Source organism: Sapajus apella, unplaced genomic scaffold (genome assembly GCF_009761245.1).
Source record: "Sapajus apella isolate SASKATOON/1434 unplaced genomic scaffold, GSC_monkey_1.0 scaffold97, whole genome shotgun sequence".
Classification (NCBI taxonomy): Eukaryota; Metazoa; Chordata; class Mammalia; order Primates; family Cebidae; genus Sapajus; species Sapajus apella.
In genome coordinates, this window is record NW_022437037.1 from 558,289 (window position 1) to 583,528 (window position 25,240).

At 34.6% G+C, this 25,240-nt stretch overlaps 1 protein-coding gene and 1 non-coding gene across 5 annotated transcripts in view; both read left to right on the forward strand.

The window, feature by feature from the left end:
• The window catches only part of PBX3 (PBX homeobox 3), a 235,177-nt gene that overhangs the window by 97,195 nt on the left and 112,742 nt on the right, over positions 1-25,240 (forward strand). The gene's annotated exons all lie outside the window — the stretch shown is intronic.
• Positions 19,459-19,640, forward strand: LOC116536064. The gene has a single exon (XR_004262462.1). It is a non-coding gene; the product is annotated as a U2 spliceosomal RNA (small nuclear RNA).

A 25,240-nucleotide genomic window follows, 5' to 3' on the forward strand; every position in this document is an offset into this window, starting at 1 on the left:
TTTTTTTTTTTTTTTTTTTTTTTTTGCTCTCTCCATTTGCTTGATAAATCTTCCTCCATCCCTTTATTTTGAGCCTATGTGTGTCCTTGCATGTGAGATGGGTTTCCTGGATATAGCACACCGATGGTTTTTGACTTTAATTTGCCAGTCTGTGTCTTTTGATTGGGGCATTGAGCCCATTTATATTTAAGGTTAATATTGTTATGTGTGAATTTGATCCTGCCATTGTGATGCTAGCTGGTTGTTTTGCCCACTAGTTGACACAGTTTCTTCATTGTTTCAGTGCTTTTTACCATTTGGTATGTTTTTGGAGTGGCTGGTGCCGGTTGTTCCTTTCTATGTTTAGTGCTTCTTTCAGGAGCTCTTGTAAGGTAGGCCTGGTCGTGACGAAATCTCTCAGCAATTGCTTGTTCATAAAGGATTTTCTTTCTCCTTCACTTAGGAAGCTTAGTTTGGCTGGATATCAATTCTACGTTGAAAGTTCTTTTCTTTAAGGATGTTGAATATTGCCCCCACTCTCTTCTGGCTTGTAGGGTTTCTGCTGAGAGATCTGCTGTGAGTCTGATGGGCTTCCCTTTGGGGGTAACCTGACCTTTCTCTCTGGCTGCCCTTAGCATTTTTTCCTTCATTTCAACCCTGGTGAATCTGAGGATTATGTGCCTTGGGGTTGCTCTTCTTGAGGAGTATCTTTGTAATGTTCTCTGTACTTCCTGGACTTGAATATTGGCCTGCCTTGCTAGGTTGGGGAAGTCCTCCTGGGTAATATCCTGAAGAGTGTTTTCCAGCTTGGATTCATTCTCTGTGTCACATTCAGGTACACCTATCAAATGTAGATTAGGTCTTTTCACATAATCCCCTATTTCTTGGAGGCTTTGTTCTTTTCACTCTTTTTTTTCTAATCTTGTCTTCTTGTTTTGGAGAACCATGTTGAAATAAGCGAAGTAACTTGTCCATATTCACACATTAAGTGTAGAGCTAGGATTCAAACTCTAGCTGTCTAATTCTAAGTCATTGTGTGTTTGTGTTCTTTTGTTGTTCATTGGTCTGTGTATCTTACTTTTTAATATAAAATTTCCTCCAAATAAACAAAAGTAGAGAGTACAATGAACTCCTATATAACCATCAGTCAGCTTTAACCACTAATATGTTATACTTGTTTCATATCTCCCTGCAGATTGAAATTTCTCACCTCCTTCTCTCCCCCCGCACCTGCCTATCCTTTTTCATATACCATTTACATGTTGGAAAAATCAGAATGATTATCCTGTAGAATGCCCCAATTCTAGATTGGCTATTTCCTTATGGCAGTATTTAATTTATGCTTCTATTCCCTGAATTTCTTCCAGACTAGAATTGGATCTAAATGCTTGATTAGATTCATAATGCATCACATCAGCCACAACTTTTAGTCATCTTACTTTTTGCAGTGCTAAGACTGATCAGTGGATTAGGCAGTGCCAGCTTGATTTCTTCATTGTAAAGTTCCCCATTATTCACCTAGTTGTTTTACCATCTATGGATGACCCAGTACCTGGATTACTGAATTTCTTAGGCATTGAAGATGGTCCAGTTAAGTTATTCTTTCTGCATTTATTAGCCAGAACATTTTAAAAGAGCTTTATTCCATTCACTAGGGCTATTTGGTTACCCAGATATATATATAATTCATACTGGAAAGGCCATATAAAATGTTTAATTCTTCCCTTTAATTATCAATTTCCAGAGTAATGAGGTAGTGCCTTAGTATCTTCAAGTGGTATATAATTTTTGATTTTTATTTTAGTAGTTATGAAGTGTTGGCTTTTTGTATGTGTAGTGTGTTTTAATCAGTTTCAGGCATACTTTTTGATGCTGAAATTGTCCCACATTTGTCCAGTGGGAGCCCCTTGGCTACAATGTCCTTCTGACAAGACTCCATTATTAGCTTTTATAGCTTCTTACTTTCTGGCACACCAAAAGATGCTAGGCTCATCTTGTATATTTCCTCCACTAGACATGGAATCTGCTATTTCTTCAAAGAGCCATGGTTCATTTTATTGATGAGTGATATACAAAAGCCAAAATATGAGCCTTAAGTATACTTATTGTTCCTGTGTTGTTTGCTTTCAGAAAAAGAGAGGCGATAAATTAGCTGACATTGATAATTCTAATTCAAATGTAAGATTACAGGGCTTCGCTTCTTAGATTTTATACTTGCATATCTTTTATGACAAAAATTTTATTCTTAACAAAATTAGGATAATTACTTATTTGATATATTCTACAATTATTATAAATATATATTGGTTTCCAAATAACAATTGACTACTGACTGAAGTTAAAACTTTCTGTGCGGTTTTTTGGGAGTGGGTCCTCAAATTATATTTCATTGAAGAGGTAAGCAATTATACCATTTAATTAGCTTTTCTGTTCTTATGATTGTTTTTCCTCATGGCTTAGAGCCTGAATGGCAAGCGAATGTTCTCAGATTCGCTTGCTTAGAGTCTCACATATAATAGTATTGGTCTTTTTTGCTTTGTGGGTATTTTTTACCACCACTGCTTCACATAGGTACTGATCACGGGTCTAGCTGCTCTTGGGTGTTTTAGGCCAAATACTTGGGTGTTTTTTCCATACCCTGGAATCTATAATTCCAGGGTTTGGGAGGGATTCCTTGTCACCTGCGTTTGTAGGAAATGTCATCTTTGTGTTTATTCTTTACTGTTGGCTCTATCTGGTTTTGTGAGGAAGTTTGGTGAGACTTAAAAATACCTACATTGTTATGTCATTTCAGAAAGTTCAGTGTCTGTGTAATCTTAACCCCACTGTGTAATTATTACCTCTTTGATGCTGTAGCATGCAACTTGGCTTAAGGAAAATTTCTTTGAGCTTTATCCTTGGCTGTTAATTATTGAAGTATAATTAGGAAGGCGGGCAAATAGGGAGAAGAAGTTTGTCTTTACTGAGTTCCTGCAATATGCCAAGTATGTACTGGTAATGAAAAAAATTGACTGGGCGTGATGGCCCATGCCTGTAATCCCAGCACTTCGTGAGGACAGGGCAGGCAGATTGCCTGAGCTCAGGAGTTTGAGACTAGCCTGAGCAACATGGAGAAACCCGTCTCTACTAAAAATAGAAAAATTAGCCAGGCATGGTGGTTGATACCTGTAGTTTCAGCTACTTGGAAGGCTGAGGTAGGAGGATCACCCGAGCCTGGGATGTGGAGGTTGCAGTGAGCCTAGATTGCACCATGCCACCGCACTCCAGTCTGGGCCACAGAGGGAGATGCTATCTTAAAAAAAAAAAAAAAAATTATACATTATGTTGCCGAATCCTCATCATATCACCATAAATTTGTATTATCCTAATTTTATAGATTAGAAAATTTGAGGATTAGTAAAACTTGAGGATTAACCTACGGTTATGTGGCTAATAAGTGACAGAGGTGGATTTAAAACTGAAATGTGGCCGGGCACGGTGGCTCACGCCTGTAATCCCAGCACTTTGGGAGGCTGAGGTGGGTGGATCATGAGGTCAGGAGATCGAGACCATCCTGGCCATGGTGAAACCCTGTCTCTACTAAAAAGATACAAAAAATTAGCCAGGTGTGGTGGCGCATGCCTGTAGTCCCAGCTACTCAGGAGGCTGAGGCAGGGGAATAGCTTGAACCTGGGAGATGGGGATTGCAGTGAGCCCAGATCGTGCCACTGCACTCCAGTCTGGGCAATAGAGCAAGACTTCGTCTCAAAAAAACAAAACAAAACAGAATAAAAAAACTGAATGTATCCGATTTCAAATTCTGTGCTTTTACTACTTACACTAAATTTACTTTCTAGGAACTTTTTATAATACGGTTTCTTTCAAAGGAGGCTTACAGAGTACTTCAAGATAAAAAGTTTTAGACTGTCTAAAACTTTTGGCTATTTTGAATAATGCTATTATGAGTATTTGTGTATAGTTTTTGTGTCGATATATATTTTCATTTTTCTTTGGTATATACCTCAGAGTGGAATTGCTGGGTTATAGGTAAGTATGCTTAACCTTTGAGGAACTGCCAGACTCTTTTCCAAAGTGTCTGTACCATTTTATATTTCTACCTGCACTCCAAGAGGGTTCCAATTTCAGTTTAACTTTAGACAGTATCAGTAATTGGATAAACACTGCTCACCTTCTCTGAGCCAGAGATTTTTCTAGATGTTGGGAATACAGCAATGAACATGGCTGACAAGTAAGTTGCCCTGAAAAACCATACAGTTAAGTGCAGGGAGACAGATAATAAATAAGTCAATAAACAATAATTTCAAAACATGATAAACATTATGAAATATTGACTGGGGTGGGGGAGACTTTAGAAAGAGTAGTTTGGGAAGGTTTCTATAAGAGAAGGAAAAATATGAGTGGAGACAGAGAAGTATAGCTGGGGAAGGAAGAGGGAAACAAAAACTCTAGATACGTCACCTTTCAACAAGTTTTTAAGGTGACACATTGATGTGATAGTGGCTAAGACTTAGAATGGATCAATTATTTTTACCTTTCTCTCTCTCTCTTTTTTTGAGACTGAGTCTCACTCTGTTGCCCAGGCCGGAGCGCAATGAGGTGTGTGATCTTGGCTGGCTCACTGAAACCTCCACCTGCCTGGCTCAAGTGATTCTCCTGCTTCAGCTTCCCGAGCTGGGATTACAGGTGCCGACACCGCACCTGGCTAATTTTTGTATTTTTAGTAGAGACGAGTTTAGCCATGTCGGCCAAGCTGGTTTTGAACTCTTGACCTCAGATGATTCGCCTGCCTCTTATCTCCCAAGGTGCTGGGATTACAGGCATAAGCTATCACGTCTAGCTAATTATTTTTACTTTTTTTGTGAAATATTTAAATCTCTGCCAGGTGGCTCATACCTGTAATCCTAGCGCTTTGAGAGGCCGAGGTAGGCGGATCACCTGAGATCAGGAGTTCGAGTCCATCCTGCCCAACATGGCGAAACCTCATCTCTACAAAAAATACAAAAAATTAGCTAGGTGTGGTCATAGGCGCCTGTAATCTCAGCTACTTAGGAGGCTGAAGCAGGAGAATTGTTTGAACTTGGGATGTGGTGGTTGCAGTGAGTCAAGATCATGCCACTGCACTCCAGCCTGGGTGACAAGAGTGAAACTCTGTCTCAACAAAAAAAAATTTTTTTTGCCTGTTTTTTGTTTTTGTTTTTTGGTCTTTTATCAAAAAGACAAAACATAACATGCTGGCAAGGATGTGGAGACAGGGGAATGTTCATTCACTGTAGTTAGTAGAGCCACTATGGAAAACTATATGGAGATTCCTCAAAAAAATGAAAATACAATTACGATATGATCTTGTAATCACCCTGTTGGGTATCCAAAGGAAAGAAGATCAGTATATCAAGATAATCTGTACTCCCATGTTTATTGCAGCCTTATTCACAATAGTGAAGATATGGAGTCACCTTAGTGTCTATCAATGGATGAATGGATAAAGAAAATGTGGTACATATATTAATACATAATGGAATATCATTCAATCATGAAAAAGAAAGAATGGAATCTTGTCATTTGTAACAACATGGATGGAATGAGAGGACATTATGTTAGTGAATTATGTCAGGCACAGAAACACAAATATCTCATGTTCTCACTGGTATGTGGAAGATAAAAAAATTAATCTTGTGAAGATAGAGCAGAATGATGGTTGCTGGAAGGTGGGAAAGGTAGGTAGTCAGGGAGGGGGTGCTAAAAAGGTGTTGGTTAAAGGGTACAAAAATACGATTAGAAGGAATAAGATCTCGTGTTTGGTAGCACAGTAAGGTGACCTATAGTTAACAGTAGTCTATTGTATATTTCAAAATACATATAAGCATGACACTGGAATGTTCTCAGCATAAACTAATGATAAATGTTTAAGATTATGGATATTCTAGTCACCCTTATTTGATTATTACACATTGTATGCTTGCATGGAAATATTCTACCATAGATATGTAAAACTACTATGTATCCATAAAATTTTTTTAAAAGAGTCAAAACAAAGCAAAACTTCCCTGAGCTACTATTTTTATTTATCTGTCAGGTTAGTAGAGATCAAGAAGTATGATAACAGTGTGACAGAGAACTAGCATAAAGACTCTTGGAAATTGCCAGTGGGAACATAAATTGGTACAAACTTTTCTTTGAGGGCAATTTGTCAGTATCTATCAAAATTTAAATGTCATAATCCTTTGATCTAGCAGTTGTAATTCTTGGAATTTAGCCTTCATACATATTTGCATGTAAGAAACGTAGGTGTTCAAAGATACTTATAGTATTGGTTAGAATAGTATAAGCTTGGAAGCCACCTAAATGTTTAACAATAGAGGGCTGGTTAAATTATGTTACTCCTATTCAGTATAATACTATGCAGCCTATGGAAGAGGATTATGAAACTCTGTATTCACTAATACAGAGCCAGTTTACAAGCTATGTTGTTAAGTCAGAAAGTTAAGTACATGATGGTATATGTATGTATTATATACATGTATATTGTATATAGAAAAAAATGTGTACTTATGTGTGTATATATGTGACACAAATATATATACACATGTATATATATATAATATTTTCAGAAGAATATACAAGAAACATGATACTATTTGTCTCTGGAGGAAAACAAGGTGTTTGGGGTCAAGAATTGGAAAGAGACTTAAAAATGTAGTTTTTGCATTTTGAACTATGTAACCCTATATTTAAAATGTTAATGGGCCGGGCGCGGTGGCTCAAGCCTGTAATCCCAGCACTTTGGGAGGCCGAGGCGGGTGGATCACGAGGTCAAGAGATCGAGACCATCCTGGTCAACACGGTGAAACCCCGTCTCTACTAAAACTACAAAAAATTAGCTGGGCATGGTGGCACGTGCCTGTAATCCCAGCTACTCAGGAGGCTGAGGCAGGAGAATTGCCTGAACCCAGGAGGCGGAGGTTGTGGTGAGCCAAGATCGCGCCATTGCACTCCAGCCTGGGTAACAAGAGTGAAACTCCGTCTCAAAAAAAAAAAAAAAAAAAAAAAATGTTAATGAAAATATACTTTAAGAGGAATCTAAATGATAATACTTAACGTTAATAAAGAGTCACTTTGAATTTTTCTATAATTTATTTTCCTAAATAGTAAAGATCTCAAGAATTATAGTCTTTGTTTTGTTGATTTTTTTTCAAAAGATAGCAACCAAAGGGTGCATTCTGGGTCTGTGCTGCCCTTTTGAAATGGTAGATAGAAACATTCTAATAGCAGAGCCAATGCCAAATATTTGATAATGTATGGAAAAAAAAAGTTATATGATCTTTTCTTTCTTTTGTTTTTGTTTTTGAGACAGGGCTCTGTTCTGTCATCCAGACTGAAATGCAGTGCTTACTGCAGCCCCCTGGGCTCAAGGGATTCGTCTGCCTTAGCCTCCCGAGTAGCTCGGACTACAGGTGTGCGCCACCATGCCTGGCTAATTGTTAAGTTTTTTGGTAGAGACAGGGTCTTACTATGGTGGCCAGGGCTTACTATGTTGGCCTAGCTCAAGTGATCCTCCTGTGTTGATGTCCCAAAGTGCTAAGATAACAGGGATGAACTGCTGCAGTGGCATCTTCTAAGTCCACTTTGGACAGTGGATTCTTGCTCTCACAATTTTCAAGAGACCTCTGTAATTTGTATGAGTGGTTGCTACATCACATTACAAACTGCTTCCCATTTGTAGTTAGTTACTCAGCTTGCAGCTCCTTGGTATCCACAGAACTTTAGGTATATTTTGGTAGACAAGAAGATTTGGACTATAAATGGGAAATGATAGGAAGATATACTTTGCAGGGTATGAAAAATCTGTCAAATCACATTCTTAGGATATAATCAATTTACCTATGTAAATATAATTGTCTGTTGATTGCTAGTGCTGCAACTTGTTGTTCTTTGTTATTTACAAGATTAAATTGGTTTCTGCTAATGTCAAGTGACAAAAATACAGATAGATAACACTAGCTCTTTGTACCAAAGTATGAAACATTTGGAGAGAACAAAGGCCAGGAATCATGGCTGGTACTAACTAGGTCTAGGTTAGAAATGTATGGCACTAATCTGGGAAGGTTTTATAAAATGAAAAGAATAAAGTAGAATTTTGCAGGCAGAAAGAAATGGATTTTTGGAAGGAAGTGTTAGGTTTTCCAGGAAAGTGATAGAAGTTTTTGCCAAGGTAGAAGAGAAAATGAAGGCAGCAGGTTAAGATGGGAATTTCTAGAAGAGCTTAACACACAGAGGGGAATGGTTCAGAATATGGGATTTGGAGTCATTCAGACCTGGTTTTGGGCTTCAGTTTCACTATTTCCCAGTTAGGTTGCCTTGAGGAAGTAACTTAAAATAACTTTTCTGTGTCTCACTTTTAAAATCTCTAAAATGGTGATGATTATAGTGGTTACTTCATAGAGTAGCTGTGAGAATTAAATAAAATTGTGCATGAAAACATAGTCAAGTACTTTACACACAGAAGATACTGAATAGATATGCTACAACTATTAATGATAATTTTTGAGGTGAGAAGCAGTTAAATCTCATTTATTGTTGTAGATTTGAGGAATCAAGAGGCAACATGGTGATGAATAAAGAGGACTGTACTCAGATTCAGAAGATTTCTCCCTTGTTCACATATGTGTATTGTCAATGTCGTTTTCATAGCAATTCAATTAGAATGAGGTTCCAAAGAAAAAGGAAGGAAAAAGAAATAACCCTATAATAGAAATACTTCCAGTCTTTGTCTTTCACATTCCAAACACATATAACTTCCCTCACATATACCTTTAGTGAGATTGATTGTTTTAATGAGAGAACATATTAGGTATTCTTGAGATGTAATAGGTGCTCAACAAATGCTAATTGTATTAATATAATTCTTGAGAAATAAGGTTCTAGAAGTGAAGGATAAATGGAAGGAATAAGTATAGAGACAAGCACTGGTTACCAAGTAGTTAGGTTGTAAACTCCAGTTGTGCTGGATGAACTAATGTAACTTCTTCGCAATAAATTAGCAAGGTTTAATGTAGACAGAGAGAGAAAAGCCAAAGATTTATGGGGAGTTTAAAAGCTTGGAAATGAGAGCCTTTTGGTTCTCTTGTCTCTGATAGGAAAGTTAGGGAAGATGTTTTGGATATGCATGGTTTTGGATTACTGGATCACATCCAAGTGTATACACTGTATGGTTAAGAAGAAGTTAAAGACTGAGGAAAGCATAAGAGAAAGGGATGATGTTGGGATATGATTCTTAAACATTCCAAGACTATCTTTTCAGTGACCTCCCTGTTTATGGAATTGAGATAATGTACTCCTGACATCTGATATATGTATACTCTATTTGGAGTGTTTTGCTGTCTTAAATTCTTAGTATAAAGCAAAAGCTTTAAGAAACCAGTGCAGTGTTCTATTATCTGTCAATCTGTGCTTGTTTCTTGGCTTCAGGGAGCACTATGGACAGTGGGCCTTCAAGTGCTGCTTTGTAAATATGGATATCAGCAGAGCAATTTTTAAATGTTTTTCATGTTCACAGACCTATCTTGTTTTTCTTTTAAATCTTAAATAGTAAACAGTGAAGATTAATAATTGTGACTTGTCTAGCATTATACTGATATTTAAACTGCTTTCCAGAAGATTTTTCTGTAGATGGAAACAACTTTGGAATAAAGGAGGAATTTTTTTCAGGATGGAGTTTTTAATTTTTAATTTTTTAGCACATTGGAAATGTGTCCATTGTGTTTTAGATGCCACTTACAATGAATTTATTTATTAGTGTTCTTCCGGTCAGATGCAAATCATGCTGTCCTGTGTATACTGGCCTTTTAGCAATTGTTTCTTATGGGCAGTATGTCACGAAAGGTGTAGTAACGTATTTTTTTCTGGCCTTTTCTGCTTGGCTTTTATATTATTACTTATATATGCTTCTAAAGCTTCATTAGTGACTTTTAACACATATTCCATCCCTTAGCTATAGCTAACTTTCTCAGTGATTTTTTTTCTCTTTCCTTTAAAGAATTGGCCATTTTCTCTCTTAACTCCTCAATCTCCTTGGCACATTCATTGTAATTTTGTAACACTAGTATTCTATATCTTTCTATATCAAGAAAATTTTTACTTGTAAACTGTTAGTTTTAAAATATGCTATATGTCTTTTGGGAAGTCATGTATATGAATAGGGTGAAGGGCATAGACTGGAAATGTTTATGTTACAGAGTTATTCCTTCATTCTTATTCTTTCCTTTGAACCTCATTCTAATTGAATTGCCCAGAAAAGGGCTTGTAAGGAGAGTCCAAGATAAGGGTTTGAACCCAGAGTATACCTCCTTTGTGAAATTATTTGCTTGTTTGATTTTAAGTTGTTCAGTTTGTTACTCTTATGTCTCCACAGAGCCTTACAGCCTTTTGATTTCTATTAGTTTGATTATTAACATGATGTAGCATCTAACTATATTATTCTTTAAAAATTCTTAAATTATTATGTACTAACACTTATTACGGTTAATCATGTGCTAGGGACTATGATAGCCTCTTTGCATGGAATTTATTATGGTTGGTTTGATTATTCCTGTTTTTCACATGAAGAAATTAAGGCCTAGAGAGGTTTAATAAATTATCTAAGTCAACTAGTTATTAAGTAATAGAACTTGGACTTGTTACCAAATTTTATTAAATCCTAATAGTATAGCCTTTAGATTCTAAACTATTTGAATAATTGGGTAAATACAGATAATTAAATTTATTCTCACAGTTGACAAATAATTTGTGGCAGTGTTTTTAAAATCAGACTTAGCTAACGTTTGGTTCTGTGGGTGTAGGAGAAATGTTATAGATGATTATTTTGTTTGTGTTAATCTAGCCCCCCCTAGGTACTATGTTTTTTGTCTTGAACTTGTGATGTGGTAGGCACCAGAGAAATGCATGGCTGGATTTTTATGTACGTAACTGTTGCAACAGGACATTTATAACCATTCTACTTTTCTTCCTTTTTGCTATTTCATCCCTGGAGTGTTGTCTTACCCCAGTTTATTCAGTGACAGAGAAGACAGGAAAAGAGTGAAGTCTCTGGAGTATAGCTCTGCTGGTGTATGACTTGTTTTGGTCTTGAGCTTGCTTGCAATGCCTATAGTACATATGCCCAGCTTTTGTTCAGAATGCTGTTTAGTGGGCAGTGCTTACTTTGCTGTAGGCAGAATTGACTTATCTTGGTTAAAGAATCAAAGGAGATTAAGTTGATCTCTTAACTGTTCCGGATGTTGGAGTTAATTTCAGAAACATGTAGTAAACTGCAGTATTGGTTTAGTGTGGAACACTTTCGTCAGAATGTGTAGAAATAGTTTGATCTCAGTGCTTGTGCTTTTCAGTGAAGCTTTTATTGTGCTGTTAACAAAAATTTAGATGAAAAATTTGAGTAAAATACTTATTGTATATAAAATGTGAGATGATTTTATGAGACATTTATAATTCAGCCTTATGTTTTCTTATGTTGTATTTCAGCCTCTAATTTTGAAAACTTTTATTTATATCTGTGTATTTTGATCAAGTGTCAATTTGTCTTCTGCCTTCTGATGATGAAGTAACTGACCCCCTTAAGATGGGCTTAGAAATGTAAGTCATTTCTTAAAGCAAAAAGTTGCTGTAGTGAGTTTTCCTTGTGTTAGCTCTTCTCTTTCAGGCCGTCTTACTGAAAGTAAACATCAGTTCACTTGACAACTTTACTCAATTCTAGGCAATAGTGGCTATGCTCTGGCCTGCAGAGACAGTGAATCCATTCTGGCTCTGACACCCAATTTTATTGTAAAACACATTCATGTTGACATCGTATCAGTTTTCTGAACTATTACATGCATAAAAGAATTCACCCCTTTCCATTCAGTCTTTCTCAGCCTTCCAGTTAGGAGAAATCTGCACACCCAGTGTTCTCATTTTGCATTTAATGTAGTCCAGAAAATAGCAGCTTCAGTTAAAAAAATGTTTTTCTTGAGGCACCTAGCAGAGTGTGTTAGCTTAATGGTATTCATTGGTAGAAGACTAAGGAGAAATAAACAAGGCAGTTTTTGGGAGAGAGCAGTTGAAGTTTAGGGTAAAACAAGTCAGTATTGACTCAAGATTATGGGGATTAGTTACTCGAGTTCTTTTGCATGAAATTGCAATTTGAAGGATTTCTTGCTCAACCTTGTTCATGCCCAATTTTGTGGGCTTTGCTTCCTACTTGACCTTTTTGATTGTATTGTTTTTGTGAAGGCCTTTGATTGCTGATTTTCTTGTTTGCTCATTTTACTTATGTTGGAATTTGCTAGTTTTGCATTTGGAGTTTGTTTCAAATATAATCAAAATCTTCATCTTTATTTTATAGGGAAAGTAAATATTTTTTGTTCACAGAATTCAGCCCTTTTATTTTTATATCAATTCTAGCTTTGTACTGAGTTTTGCTGAGGCTATCCTTGGTTTTTATGATAAAGAAATTTGACCTTTTCACTTTTTACAGGGCTTGATTGTCTTCTTTGGTGTGCTGATCCTAAATATTAAGATGTTTTATTTTCCTTTTTCTCTGTGAATACAGGTCTCCCTAAAATATCCACAAACCTATTTCAGGAATTTAATAAGGTTTTCCTTGTTATTTGGTTCTACTGTTCTGAGACTGTCCATTGGGAATTTCATTTACCCATGAGAGACTGACATCTTTACATGGAGTGATTGCAAATTTTGTTTCTAAACAAATATCATAAATATCTTCAATTGATTTTACTTAAGTGTGAGTCTGATTTACATAAGATTTAAAAAGGAGTGGTTCTCAAGCCTATGGGTGTAGATGTTAACTAATTCTTACCTATATAATTTGGGGTCTGGTATGGTCATATGGTGTATATGGAGAATTTTTAAAAAGGCTTTTTCCTATTATCTGCATTTCCCAAATATTATGGTCAGAATAAGGTTCTATTAGAGAGAGAAAATTGTGAACATACCCTGACTTTCCACTGGCTGGATGCACATTATCTTTATCTTTATTTATTAATAAAAGACGGAATGCCTTGGAAAACAAAAGGTTTTAATGGCCAGTGCTTGGTATCCTTGACAACAGCCCCGAAAGAATATTACATTAGGGCACCAGAGAACTTTTAAAAATAAGTAATGGAATTCCGTCTCTGTTATGCTTTTAGTAGTCATTTCGGCCATGGTGCAGCGAGGTCATAAGCTGAGCTCAGTGAAGGGAGCCAGAACATGAAATGATGCTGAGAGAACGTCTGGGAGATGAGAGGTACAGAATTACAAGCGAAAGTGCAGGCCTGCTGAGGCAATTACAGCTTAATGGGGTCATTTGGAAGGCAATTGCCAGGGGTTAATGTAGTATGGAGAGATGAGGTGAGATTGAAGTGAAATTTGGGGCTGGAAATGTGTTAAGATGAAAGATCAGAGAGCAGCAAAATCTGCAGTGGTGAAGGTTTATAACATGCAAAGATTTGAGAAAACGTAAAAAATAGTGGCCAGATGTTTAAAAAAATTATAAAATAAAAGTGACATAAATTATAGAACATGCAATTTCTACATAAAAATATCTTTTTCTAAAATAGGGTTTCAGTTAGAAAAAAAATAAAGAATCTGTTTTTAAGGAAGTTTTCTATTATAATTTAGATTTTTATTTAATTTTTTTTCCTGCATATTTTAGGACACATTGAACTTGAAGAGAGTTAATATTGGCAACAAGCTCCATAAGTGACTGTTTTGTCTAACAGAATGCCACCTTTTTTTTTTTTTTAATTTTAGGATTTAAAAACAAAACAAAACAAAAAATCAAGGAAAAGACCTAGGTATACATATTTTGATATATTTATAATGGATTCATCACATTATCTTTTCAGGCATTAAAATACGCTATATAGAATGTCAAAATATTGCCATAATGTAAGCTAGCATTCTTTGAGTGGGTATTTTGGTTCTGAAAAGTATGCTTAAATATTACAGGTGTTTAAATTAAAAATGTCAAACCATGAAGGCATAATGGAAGTAATCATTTTTACATAGTTTTAAGTAGTACAGGATTGAAAACGCTTTGCATGCCAGACTATTGTGAATGAGTGGAGTTCATAAGAATTCAAAGGACAAAAGAGATCATTATGCTTTGTTACCTCAGCTAGTTCATTACCTTAATTGCTGAGTGTAATCCAGTCTTGGAAGAAAACTCTGGGGCTTTAAGAAGATCAACACCAGCACCTTATGGCACAGAAAATGGAAACCCTTTCCTGTACCATTGCTACTCCAGGAACACTAAACCTTGATCAAAGGCTGAACTTTTCTTAAGGCCGGCCATGTGAACATCCCCTGGAGCTGTACCATTCGCTGAACCATAATGAAGTTTAGTAGGTTCAGCACCATTTCTCTCTGACTGTGACCGTCCTGGATCACTGGTTAGCAATAGCATATTATCAGCCTTTCAGATAGGTGAGGTTTAAACATAGTTATGGTTAGTAATATAATGTGCTTTTTAAAAAATGCCCCTTTCATGTTTTGGAAACTGAATAAACTACTGTCACTATATAACTACGTTAGTCAGGAAGCATTAATTTTTTTCCTTCCTTTTGAAGGAATTGTTGTGTCTCTGTACCTAAATATTTTGGAAAACCCTGGGAATTCCCTAACCAATATGCTTTTCCAGAAAGTCCTTTACTATGCAATGTGGATGCAGCTGTTAAATGATTGACTTATCTGAAGCATTTTTACTTACATGTTTTTTTCACCTGTGTAACAACTTAGCTTGGCTTTGAAGATAGTTTTCCTTTTAGGATGCATACAGTTGCATACATTATGCTTTGAAAAAATTACATTAAAACAAAAAAATATGACCTTTAAAAGCATGGTTGAGTTGCATTCATTTTATAACCATCAAAGCAACTCTGTACTGTTGTAAGGTAGAAAAATCAATGATGCAATCTTTTTCCTTTTGCCTCGTGCAATCCGTAATTGAAATGGAAAATCAAATGAACGGCTAACAGATAATTGTTTTATCAATATTCCCTGCCTGCCCTACAAGGGTCAGCATAGAATGATCATGAGCCAGGGATATGATGAGGACAAAATGTGAAATTGAACAGCAAGGAGGCAATAAATCAGCCTTGACAAGAAAGAGTGACCAGCATGTAGCTGTTGTAGGCAGCTTTGGGGACAGTTTTTGTCTCAGGTGTCTGCCCTGATTTAAGAATGTGAGTATATAATATTTGAAGCTTTGCCACCACTAAGCTTGGCTATTTTGGGGTTATAGTACCATAAGATAATACACTACTTAAGAAAATCTGAGCAGTAATCTGACTGTAATTTATCTTAAAAGAAAAATCTTGAAATAAATAAATTTCCATAAATTCAGATATTCTATATGGTATAATTAAGAAAATAAATGTATAAAAATATTTTATTGTATTGTTGCATTTATGCAATAGGCCTTGACTGTAAAATGAAAATGATTCACTGAATTAGTTTTTAAAAAAACTAATTTTGTAAAACTAGTTTTTTTAAAGAACAAGTTTTTAAAAAACAAATTTGTAAAGTTTGTAAAAATAAAGTGAATATTAGTTTCTCTTGCCTAAATTTTGAGATTTATGTGGGTTGAAGATGTCGTTTGAGGAAGGAGGATTCAAACAAAAATTATGACTCATCTACCCATGTTTTAATTTTCTTTATTTTCCCATCATCTAGAAATTATTATATATATGACAGAGAAACACAGTTATAAATGTTCAGTAGTGCCATGTAATGTGTAGGATTGTGGGATAAGTGTTATTGTTCATGTCCACATTAAAATGAAATAATTTCAGACATTGTCAAAATACGCTTGCTAGGAGTTAACGTTTATTTACATAAGACATACTTATGTTGGTGAATGTATAGGGAAATGCACCCTGCTATACACTGTAGTATCTACAAATTTTCAGGTCATTTTAGATAAATATTTTGAAAACTTAAAAAGATTTATTTTCAAATATTTTACCTAATTAGGAATTCATACTAAGGAAATAGAGCCATTTGTAAAGATAAACATATAAAGATGGTTACACTACAACATTCTCCCTCCCTCCTTCCTATTCTCTTAAATTTTTATTAGGGCGAATTTTGAGCCACATCACAGAAGACAGAATATTAGAGCACCGAACACCAAAAACAACCAACTCATGGCCAATCCTGCTCCATTCTCACCTCCATCAGCTTTCTCCTATATTTTTAAAAGAAAATCCAAGACATATTATTTCACTTGTGAATATTTCAGCATGTACCTCTAACAAATCTTTTTTACAAAACCATAAAATTTCACTTTATCATTATTATGCCAAATATTAATAATAATTCCTTGGTATCGTATATCCAAATTGTTTGTTTGAACAGAATGCAGGCAAGGCCTACTCGTTGCAGTTGGTTGATATATCTTTTGAGTTTTTTTAAATTTAAGCCTTCTTTTCCATCTTTTTCATTTTTTTCCCCCATGGTACTTTTTTGTTGAAAAATTGGGTTGCTTTTCCTGTAATTTCTCAGCCTGGATTTTGCTGATTGCATCACCATGGTGTAGTTTATCATGTTCTTCTGTTCTTTGTATTTCCTACAAGCTGACAATTGGATCTGTAGGGTTAGTAAAATTTAGGTTTAATTATTTCTTTTTCTGGAAGAATTGCTTAATCGGTTGTGCTATGTTCTTATATTAGGTGGCACATAATGTCTGCTTTTCTCTTTTTTGGTAATGTTAGCAGCTATTGATGATCAGTGCCTGTATGTATTAGTGTATTTGGGGTAGCAAAATAGAAATATTCTCATTCTATTATTGCCTTTTCATTTATTTCTTATGATAATAACCTGTGAAGAGAAAATTTCCTATATCTACTACTTAGTTACTAAGGGGTCTAGTTTGCAGCATTATTCCTAAAAGGACAAATTGGAAACAATTGAAATGTCCAACAATAGGTGAGCTGATTAAATTATATTATAGCTGTGTGATAGAATTCTATATAATTATTTTGAATCATGTTTTAGAAGAATACCCAATAATATGGAAAATTTCCAATGATTAAATTTATAAAGCATAGTAAATAGTAAAATGGTGGTATGCTCATAATTGTTTTCCCAAGTATTTTTACATAGAAAAAAAATACTGAAAGAATAATGGTTACCTTTCAGTAGTGGAATTAGGATTTTAAACATTTTTTTCTTTATACTTTTCTGCATTTTCCTTATGCTTTTCTGTAGTTTCCAACTTTTTTTTTTAACCATTGTTCAAATGAGCAAAATATGGTCTAGGGACTGAATCTTCTGTAGTAGGCTATCTTGTCCCATCTTTCAACCTGTAAATTTAACCTGTAGAATGGTTGTAATTGTAGAAGCACAGATAGATCACTGCAATCTAAATTAAGTGCTATCTCCCCTAATAGCTTTTTGTGATAGGTGTGTTTCTTATTATCTTTGTACACCCAGATGCCTCATACAGGGTCTGGCACAGAGCAACATTAGTAAACATGGTGAACTGAATAAGTGCTAGGATAGGCTGACCTAGAGTCATTGCCAGGTCTAATGTGTTGTCCAGCTCTTTGATGCTCCTTTATCCTGCATGATTTACCTTGTGTGAAATATTTCCATCTCTGCTTTAGAGAGGAGATCTCTCTGGAGAACCAGTTTAGAGAATGAATCCCTAGTTTGGCATCTGTAGGGTAGAACATTTCAAATATACATACCATCTCATGAACAATGAATGATCAGTTCTCTGGATTAGTACATCTCTCACCTAAAATCACCTCAAGATACAGTCTCTTGATTCCAGCAGTCTTCCACATTTTAGTTTTTAATCTTGTTCTACATTATTTTTATTTTTAGTTATTTAGGGGTAAATAACTAAATGTGGTTTATTTTGAAAGTTGATTACATCTAGTTTCATGCATGTCATTATTTTGCCTTCCCAGGAATACAATAGTTGTGTCTTATGCTACTTACTTTTTTCTCCCTCAATATCTAGTACTGTGCTGTTATGATGGTAGATGCTCAGTAGGTAGTTGTTGAATTAATTAGATTGGTGCTATTGCAATAAAGGTAACATTGTTATGGTCAGTAGCATTTAGAATAGAAGAAAAATAGTCTTACTACATTGTCCTCATTGACTTGCTATCAAGTTAAAATTTAGTGTGGGATCAGAAATTAAGTTTATTGAAATCCCAATTCATTCAAAAAGGTTTACTGAGTGCCTAAGTTTGCTGGGTATTGTTCTAGATGGTAGCGATAGAATGGTGAATAAAAGGAAAAAAATGCCTGCCCTTACGGAACTTATATTCTTGTGGCTCTAATCATATATAACTTGCTACCAGGTATATTCTGTGATAATGTATAATAATTTTCAAAGAGTCATCAGCAACAGCCTAGATAAGGTTGATCTAGAGTCAGGTATCTGTTAGCTTTTATATGGTTTTGTGTAATAGCTTGGTAATGATAACAAAGAAAAGAAATACTTATTGAACACTTAACAATGTGCCAAATACTTTATTAAGAATTTTGACCTACCTTACCTTATTTAACTCTCACAGTACTTCTAGGAAGTAGGTAGAATTTCTGTTTGCAGTAGTGAAAAAAAATGGAAGCTCAGAGATGTTAATCAGCTTGCCCAGGATCACAAAGCTAATAAGTGAGTGGCAGAGCCTTATTCAAACACAAGTCCTTCTGATTCCAAAGGGTTTTTTCTATAAGCATTGTTGTAAGAGAATATCCCATAAATTCTCAGTTGTTGAATTTTTCAGGATGATTTATTTGGAAATATAACAGATAGGTTATGATGTCCTCATGTGTGCTTTATTTATTGTGCTATCCTTTATATAGCAGCATATCCATAAGGAATGAAAGGATATCAGGGTGCACATGGGTGGATTAAAAAAAAAGGATGATGTGGGAGTCAGTTTGTTAGGCAGAAGAAGGTCATGTTAATGTTCCAAAGTGACCTGAAGTGCTGTGTCACAGTATTTAACATGCACATTTTAAAATGGTACACATAATGAACCAATAGTAGATGTCATTCTAGTTCATCATTACCATGTTTCATTGATTCTAAGATGTTCATTCTTTCCCTCCCCATTTTAGCATTTCTGAAATCAAGATGCCTCTTATAATCAATATCATGTCATAGTTTAATTGGCAGACTTTTTTCTTTCCTTACAGTAGCACATAAAACCATGTTGAGTTTTAGATTTGAAGAAATATAATTATTTACATTTCATTTCTTAAAGGCTGCATAGAAGTTATTTCAGTCATCAGATTGTTAATTTGTGTATGTGTTTTTTTTTGCCCAGAACACTTGTATCTCCTTGATAATTTGTGTTTTTAATGCTTTAGATGTATTAGATAAAAGCTTATACTTACAATTACCATGCAGCTTTAAAATTTTTACTTGTTCAACAGTATAACTGTGTTTGGGTGTTTTCAGAACATGTGTTAATATGCCAGAAAACCATCGCTTCTCGGCCTTTTGGCTAAGATCAAGTGTAATATGCCAGAAAACCATAGGTATATTGGGTTATCAATACATTTTGAAGAATTATATTTATATACTTTGTCCAGTAATGTATCATGGTTCCAAAGAGACCATCAGGCTTTTCAAGTCATTACCTCACTTTTTAAAAAGTCCTTAAATACATATTTAGATGAACCACATAACTGTGATTTCAACATCTTAGTGTATTTTTTAAAAATAATTAATGTTAAGGAGACAACCTAGTAGATTAATTAATATTAAATTATAGCTTTAAATTGTATCAACAGAAATGGAGTGAAAATGCCTCATTCCTTTAAGTTTTGTTCTTATACCACCTATCACCATGAGTGTCTGCAGAATTTTCTGAACGATGGGAGGTTTGGCACGATTTGGAACATATGTGTCTTTGATTTTCACATGTTGTTCTAACTGATGTCAAAAGGAGGTTTTGCATTGGCAGCCTGAAGGCAGTTCATGGCATTTAGTATCTAGGTACACTGGAAGTTCAGATTTAAGGTTAAGCAAAATGCTGACTTGGGCTTTTTTTGACATGCATTGCCTTTTGAAAACATAGTAATGATGATGTTATATATATTAATTTTCAGTGTTTCCTGCATATTATTTAAACATCCAAACCACAGAAAATGTTTTTTTTTTTTTTAAATAGTAGTCTTTAGCTAAGGTAGGATGCTATTGGTATAAGTATGAATTTACATTAAGAAAATAGAATTTTTTTTAAGATTTAGTAAGAATAAAGTCAGTATTATACTGAAAAATTATAATTTGTAAAGCTTCTCCCCTTGCCTTTTGCAGAAGTCTAAATAAGCACATGAATTAAGTTTGTAAGCCTTACAAAAACTAAAGATAAAACTGAGAAAATCAACATTTTAAATCATGCTAAATCTCTTCCTATTTTTACTCATCCTCTGGCAGAGCATTGACAAAAATATGAAATTGATTTGGTTGAAGGGTGTTAAAGAGCCGACAGCCAAATGTCACAAACAATGAATGGCTGCAGTGTTGAAAAAATCAATAGGAAGGTTAAGCTGGTCTTGTGAAAGACTTGGCAGACTGCTCTGTTCCAGGAAGATATCTGTCTTCTGGCCTTGGTTGCATGATCAAAAGGAAAACTTGATAGGTTTAATGAAGGGAGATACTGTAAAACTGACAACAGAAATATAGACACTGTGGTAAACTATAGTGCACATCAGTGAGTGGAACTATTAGATATATTTTTCAGCCTGAAAAAATACTTATGGGTAGAGATGTCAAAAATATTAACATTCTTTTACTTTTTCATCAGTTCCTCTATCAGCTAATAAATTTGCCTCAAGTAAACAAAGGATTGCATTTGGCTGAGTATATGAGATGTTTAAAGTGTGAGAATAATTGCTGTGTTAATTAGTAAAAGAATTTTCCAAATTATAATGTTTAAACTCTAAATCAACATTGTATCTTTGTCATTCTCAGATTGTATCTAAGGTATTAAGAAAGATCAACAGCCTAGGTAAAAAAGACAGCCACTGACTTGTCAATGAAAATAGAAAGTCCGTCACTGAAAACCAAGGTGGGATTTATGATTCATTAGTCCACCCCACAGGCCATTAAGGTATATTTTATAGGACCATCTTTTTTTTACACTTTTATTGATAAACAGTATGTTGGCCTAAAAAATACTTTACTGTGATTGTTTTGATGAGAGCTATATATTATGAAGCCTGACATTTTAACACATATCAAATAAGATTAAGATCATTTATAGATACATTTCTTTGCAGTTTACTGTAATTTGTTATTTTTCAGCTGTATACCAAGTAATATTTTGTTTGCATTATTTTTTCACCTGAATTTCTTAAGAACTTTTATTATACTATGAAATCAATTATTTCTTGGGTGCTCACTGTATTTTAGTCACTGGGTTGCTGATGTATGCTCCTTAATTAAAAGCATTTATTTTGGAAGTTTAGAGATTTCAAAAAATTTTTAATGTCTTTTGTTTTTTTTTTTAAACAAAGAGGCAGCTCCATTTTATTTTATTAGCCTTCCTTAGATGTGGCAATCTTTTTGTGTATGTCTCTGAGTGGATTTAAGAAAAAGGAACCATTAGTTTAAAATTCCCAAATGTGGTATTCAATTTGGAGAAGATGATAAACTGTTTAAAAGCAAATAAATAAAAAGAACAGAAAAAAGGGAGAGATGTCTGGCAGATTTTCTGCAAGTGGACGCTGTAATAAAAATGCCCCCTACTTTGTCAGGATGGTATTTGGAGGGCTGCTGCCATATGTTACTTTCCTTTTTAGCTGGGATTATGCCATCATTATTGCTGATAAAAGCTGTTTACTGCCTTGGCAAAGGAACGATGCTTGGAGCAGTTTTGGAAACCACCATTCAGTTTACAAAAAAGTTCATTTAGTGCCAGATGCTAGAATCCTAGGTCTTTGTTATCTTTTCCTATTATTAGATCCAGCCATTGTCTATTTCTTTTTTCCCTTTATAGTAGAATGTTGCTTCTTACTACCTGTTTTCATTCAAGCCGTTAATGTGGGAGGTTATGTAAATTATTACATTCTTCATGTTAACTGATCAGTAGTAAAGATGGGCAATTTGGCTTTCAGAACAATTGACCAGATTTGGAATAAGCACTGTAGTGTGCAGTGAGGTTCCAGTTTCTGAACAGCCTGAATGTGTACTCTCTTTAGTACCACTGCACATCAAGGAGAGCTTGGTTCAGTGTTTGAATAAACTGTTGGTCAGTATGCAATCTCTGGAAACATTGAAGGTGGGTATTGTTTTGGGTTGATTTATTACATTGTTTTTATCCTGTTATGAAACATGCTAGAATTTTAACAAAATTCATAGTTGTAACTTTTTCTGAGAATATTACCTTTCCAGTTATTTTTCTGAGACATTTTCTCTGCTTTTAAACACAACATTTAGTAGTGACTCAGCATGATTGGATTGCACTGCCCTAGGAACTTGTAAATGCCAATAATAGTAGACTTTTTTGTTGTTAATTAGCATATAATACTTAGTAGGCCTTTGATGCATACTTAATACTCCAGCTTTGTATAAGGCAAGTAGATTGTTTTATTTTTAGTTGTTTTTTGTCAACATTTTATTAAAGTCCATTTATCTTTCAGTGTCTAAAAACATTCTTTTTCTCAACTTGCAGGACTGTCCTGTGGAGTCTGTATGTGTATAGAATGTGATGTATTGGCCCACCCAGAGGTTATACTGTTGGCCATGTTGGTATTATGCTTCAACCATCTTTTTCCACACCTCAGAATTTAACTTGCACTCCTTATCTGAATTAAGAATTTCTTTAAGTGCAAAACTAACTCTTAAAAGCAATGCTGACAAATTAGGGTCTTGCTGATTTACCTCAAAATATAGCCATGATTCCCCCAAGTATTATATACTTACACTCTGATGCTCTACTTACACTCTGATGCTCTCTTTTTCTAGGAACTGTCGCCAAGAGGACAGAGTCCAAAAACTAGTGTAAAAACCACATTTTTTATTGGACTTTTCTGAGACTTGGTTTTCTCATTATAAAATATGTAGATAATATCTGTTTGTAAGGGTGTTATGAAGAGTCTGGGAGATCATTTTTACAAAAAGAAGAATATCAGTCATCTGTTAGAATACTGTAGAATATACCAAAATGTACCTGACCTGGGATGCTACAAATGACCCCCCTAACAATTCAAACTTTTGGATGACTTTAGTTGGGAAAAGAAAGGAAAATCCATCTTTGAATTTATCCAGGTACAAAGTTGAATGATACGAAATGTCAATGTTAGATTGAAGTTGAAAATTTAGAATTACCTGGGTGACAGTTAAGTGTCCTTATTAAAGATTGCTATTATTTGAGTTTATGTGTAACTGTTGTTTTTCAGAAGTAGTTTTTGATGGTTACAAGTGAATACTTAATTGCTTAGTTTCTTGAATTAACATGAACACAATTTAAAAGTATTCTTAAAATAATACCCAAACAAAAAGTTTTTAAGCTGAAGCTATATTTTAGGGAGTAAAAACTTTAGCTATGCTCAATATGAGTTAATAAATGGATACTGACATGAAAAATATACATTTATTTAAACAAGAAATATTAATTGACTGCTATATATATATATACACGCACATATGTAACAAACACACAAGTATGCATACACATGCACAACATGGCACTGTAATAGGAATCTCTGGAGAGCACCAAGCTTTGCACCAATATATACTTGCTATTTTAATTAACGAATTAATTTTTGTTTTGTTTTTTGTTTTTTGTTTCGAGACAGGGTCTCACTCTGTTACCCAGGCTGGAGTGCAGTGGCATCATCTCAGCTCATTGCAGCCCCAACCTCCCAAGCTCAAGCTATCTTCCTACCTTAGCCTCCTTAGTAGCTGGGACTACAGGCACATACCACCATGCCCAGCTGATTTTTGTATTTTTTTTTGTAGAATTGGGGTTTTGCTATGTTTCCCACTTGAACTCCTGAGCTCAAGTGATCTTCCCGCCTCCACCCCCCGAATTACTGGGATTACAGGCATGTGCCATCACACTCAGCTCTAATTTATTTTAAATATTAAAAAATGTAATGTATTGAACACCCTTGCTTCCTAAATAATTGCCTTTCAGATTGTATTTGCAGAATTGTTAGTGAAAAGATCATTAATTGTAGAAATTAACATTTCTTCTCTAGTTGTCTAAATATACCTTTATAATTTTTAGCGAGTGAATGTGTTTCATTCATCTTACTCAGATAGCTTTAGCTAATTCAGTTGTCTCAGATTTTCCAAGAGAGTAAAATGTCATTGCTTTCTTTCCCCATTTTCATAGCCATATTCATTTGTACTTAAGATTGCAATCACTGTCATTTAGGACAATTGAAAGGTAGCTTGGGTTTGAAAGAGGTTGTGTTTTGAATGTCAAGTTACCATGGGTTCCAGACCTCCAGTTTCGCTGTTTATTACAATGATGGCTTTAAACTAGTTACTGGACTTTTCTGAGAGTTGGTTTTCTCATTTTAAAAAAATGTAGATAATATCTATTTGTAAGGGTGTTATGAAAAGAGCTTGGGAAAAAGTGGGTACTCTGTAAATAGTAGATATTTTTATTATCACTAAGCTAGATTGTATCAGCATGAGGTGACTAAGTCAAATTAGGTCAGTTTAGTTTTATCTTTCTGACTTATCTGCATGGAGTGCTCTTGACATGAATTCTATCTTTCAATGGTTGATTCACTTAAGCCATACTGCATTATTTGCAGATCAGGAAAAGTTTGAGATGTCATCAGCAAAAGCTTACAACAAAACAAGGCAGAATGGAATCAACTTCAGTTTCATTTTAGTTGAGAATCAGTCCAAGAACAAGTAACTGAATATATTTAATTTTATAGATTGAGTTTAGGATATTTTTATTAACATTTTTTGCAGTGGCCTAGTTTTTCAGTTTTCTTATACCAAATAATTTAAAAATTATTTGTAAGTTATCTATAAATCTAGTAACATATTTATAAAATGTATACAGTACTTTAATATATTTATATAAACAACCTCTAATATTATATAGTGTTAGTACTTCCTGTTGGCATATACTTTATTCTAATTGATTTTGACTTACTTTCTTCAAGGTCAAGATTTTCTTTCTTTTTAAAAAAATTCCCTTCAAATGATAAATATCCCTCCAGCAAAGTATAGATGTAATCTTGACAGTATACCAAAGCTATGCTTTTACTAGGACACAGTGTTACTTTTGGT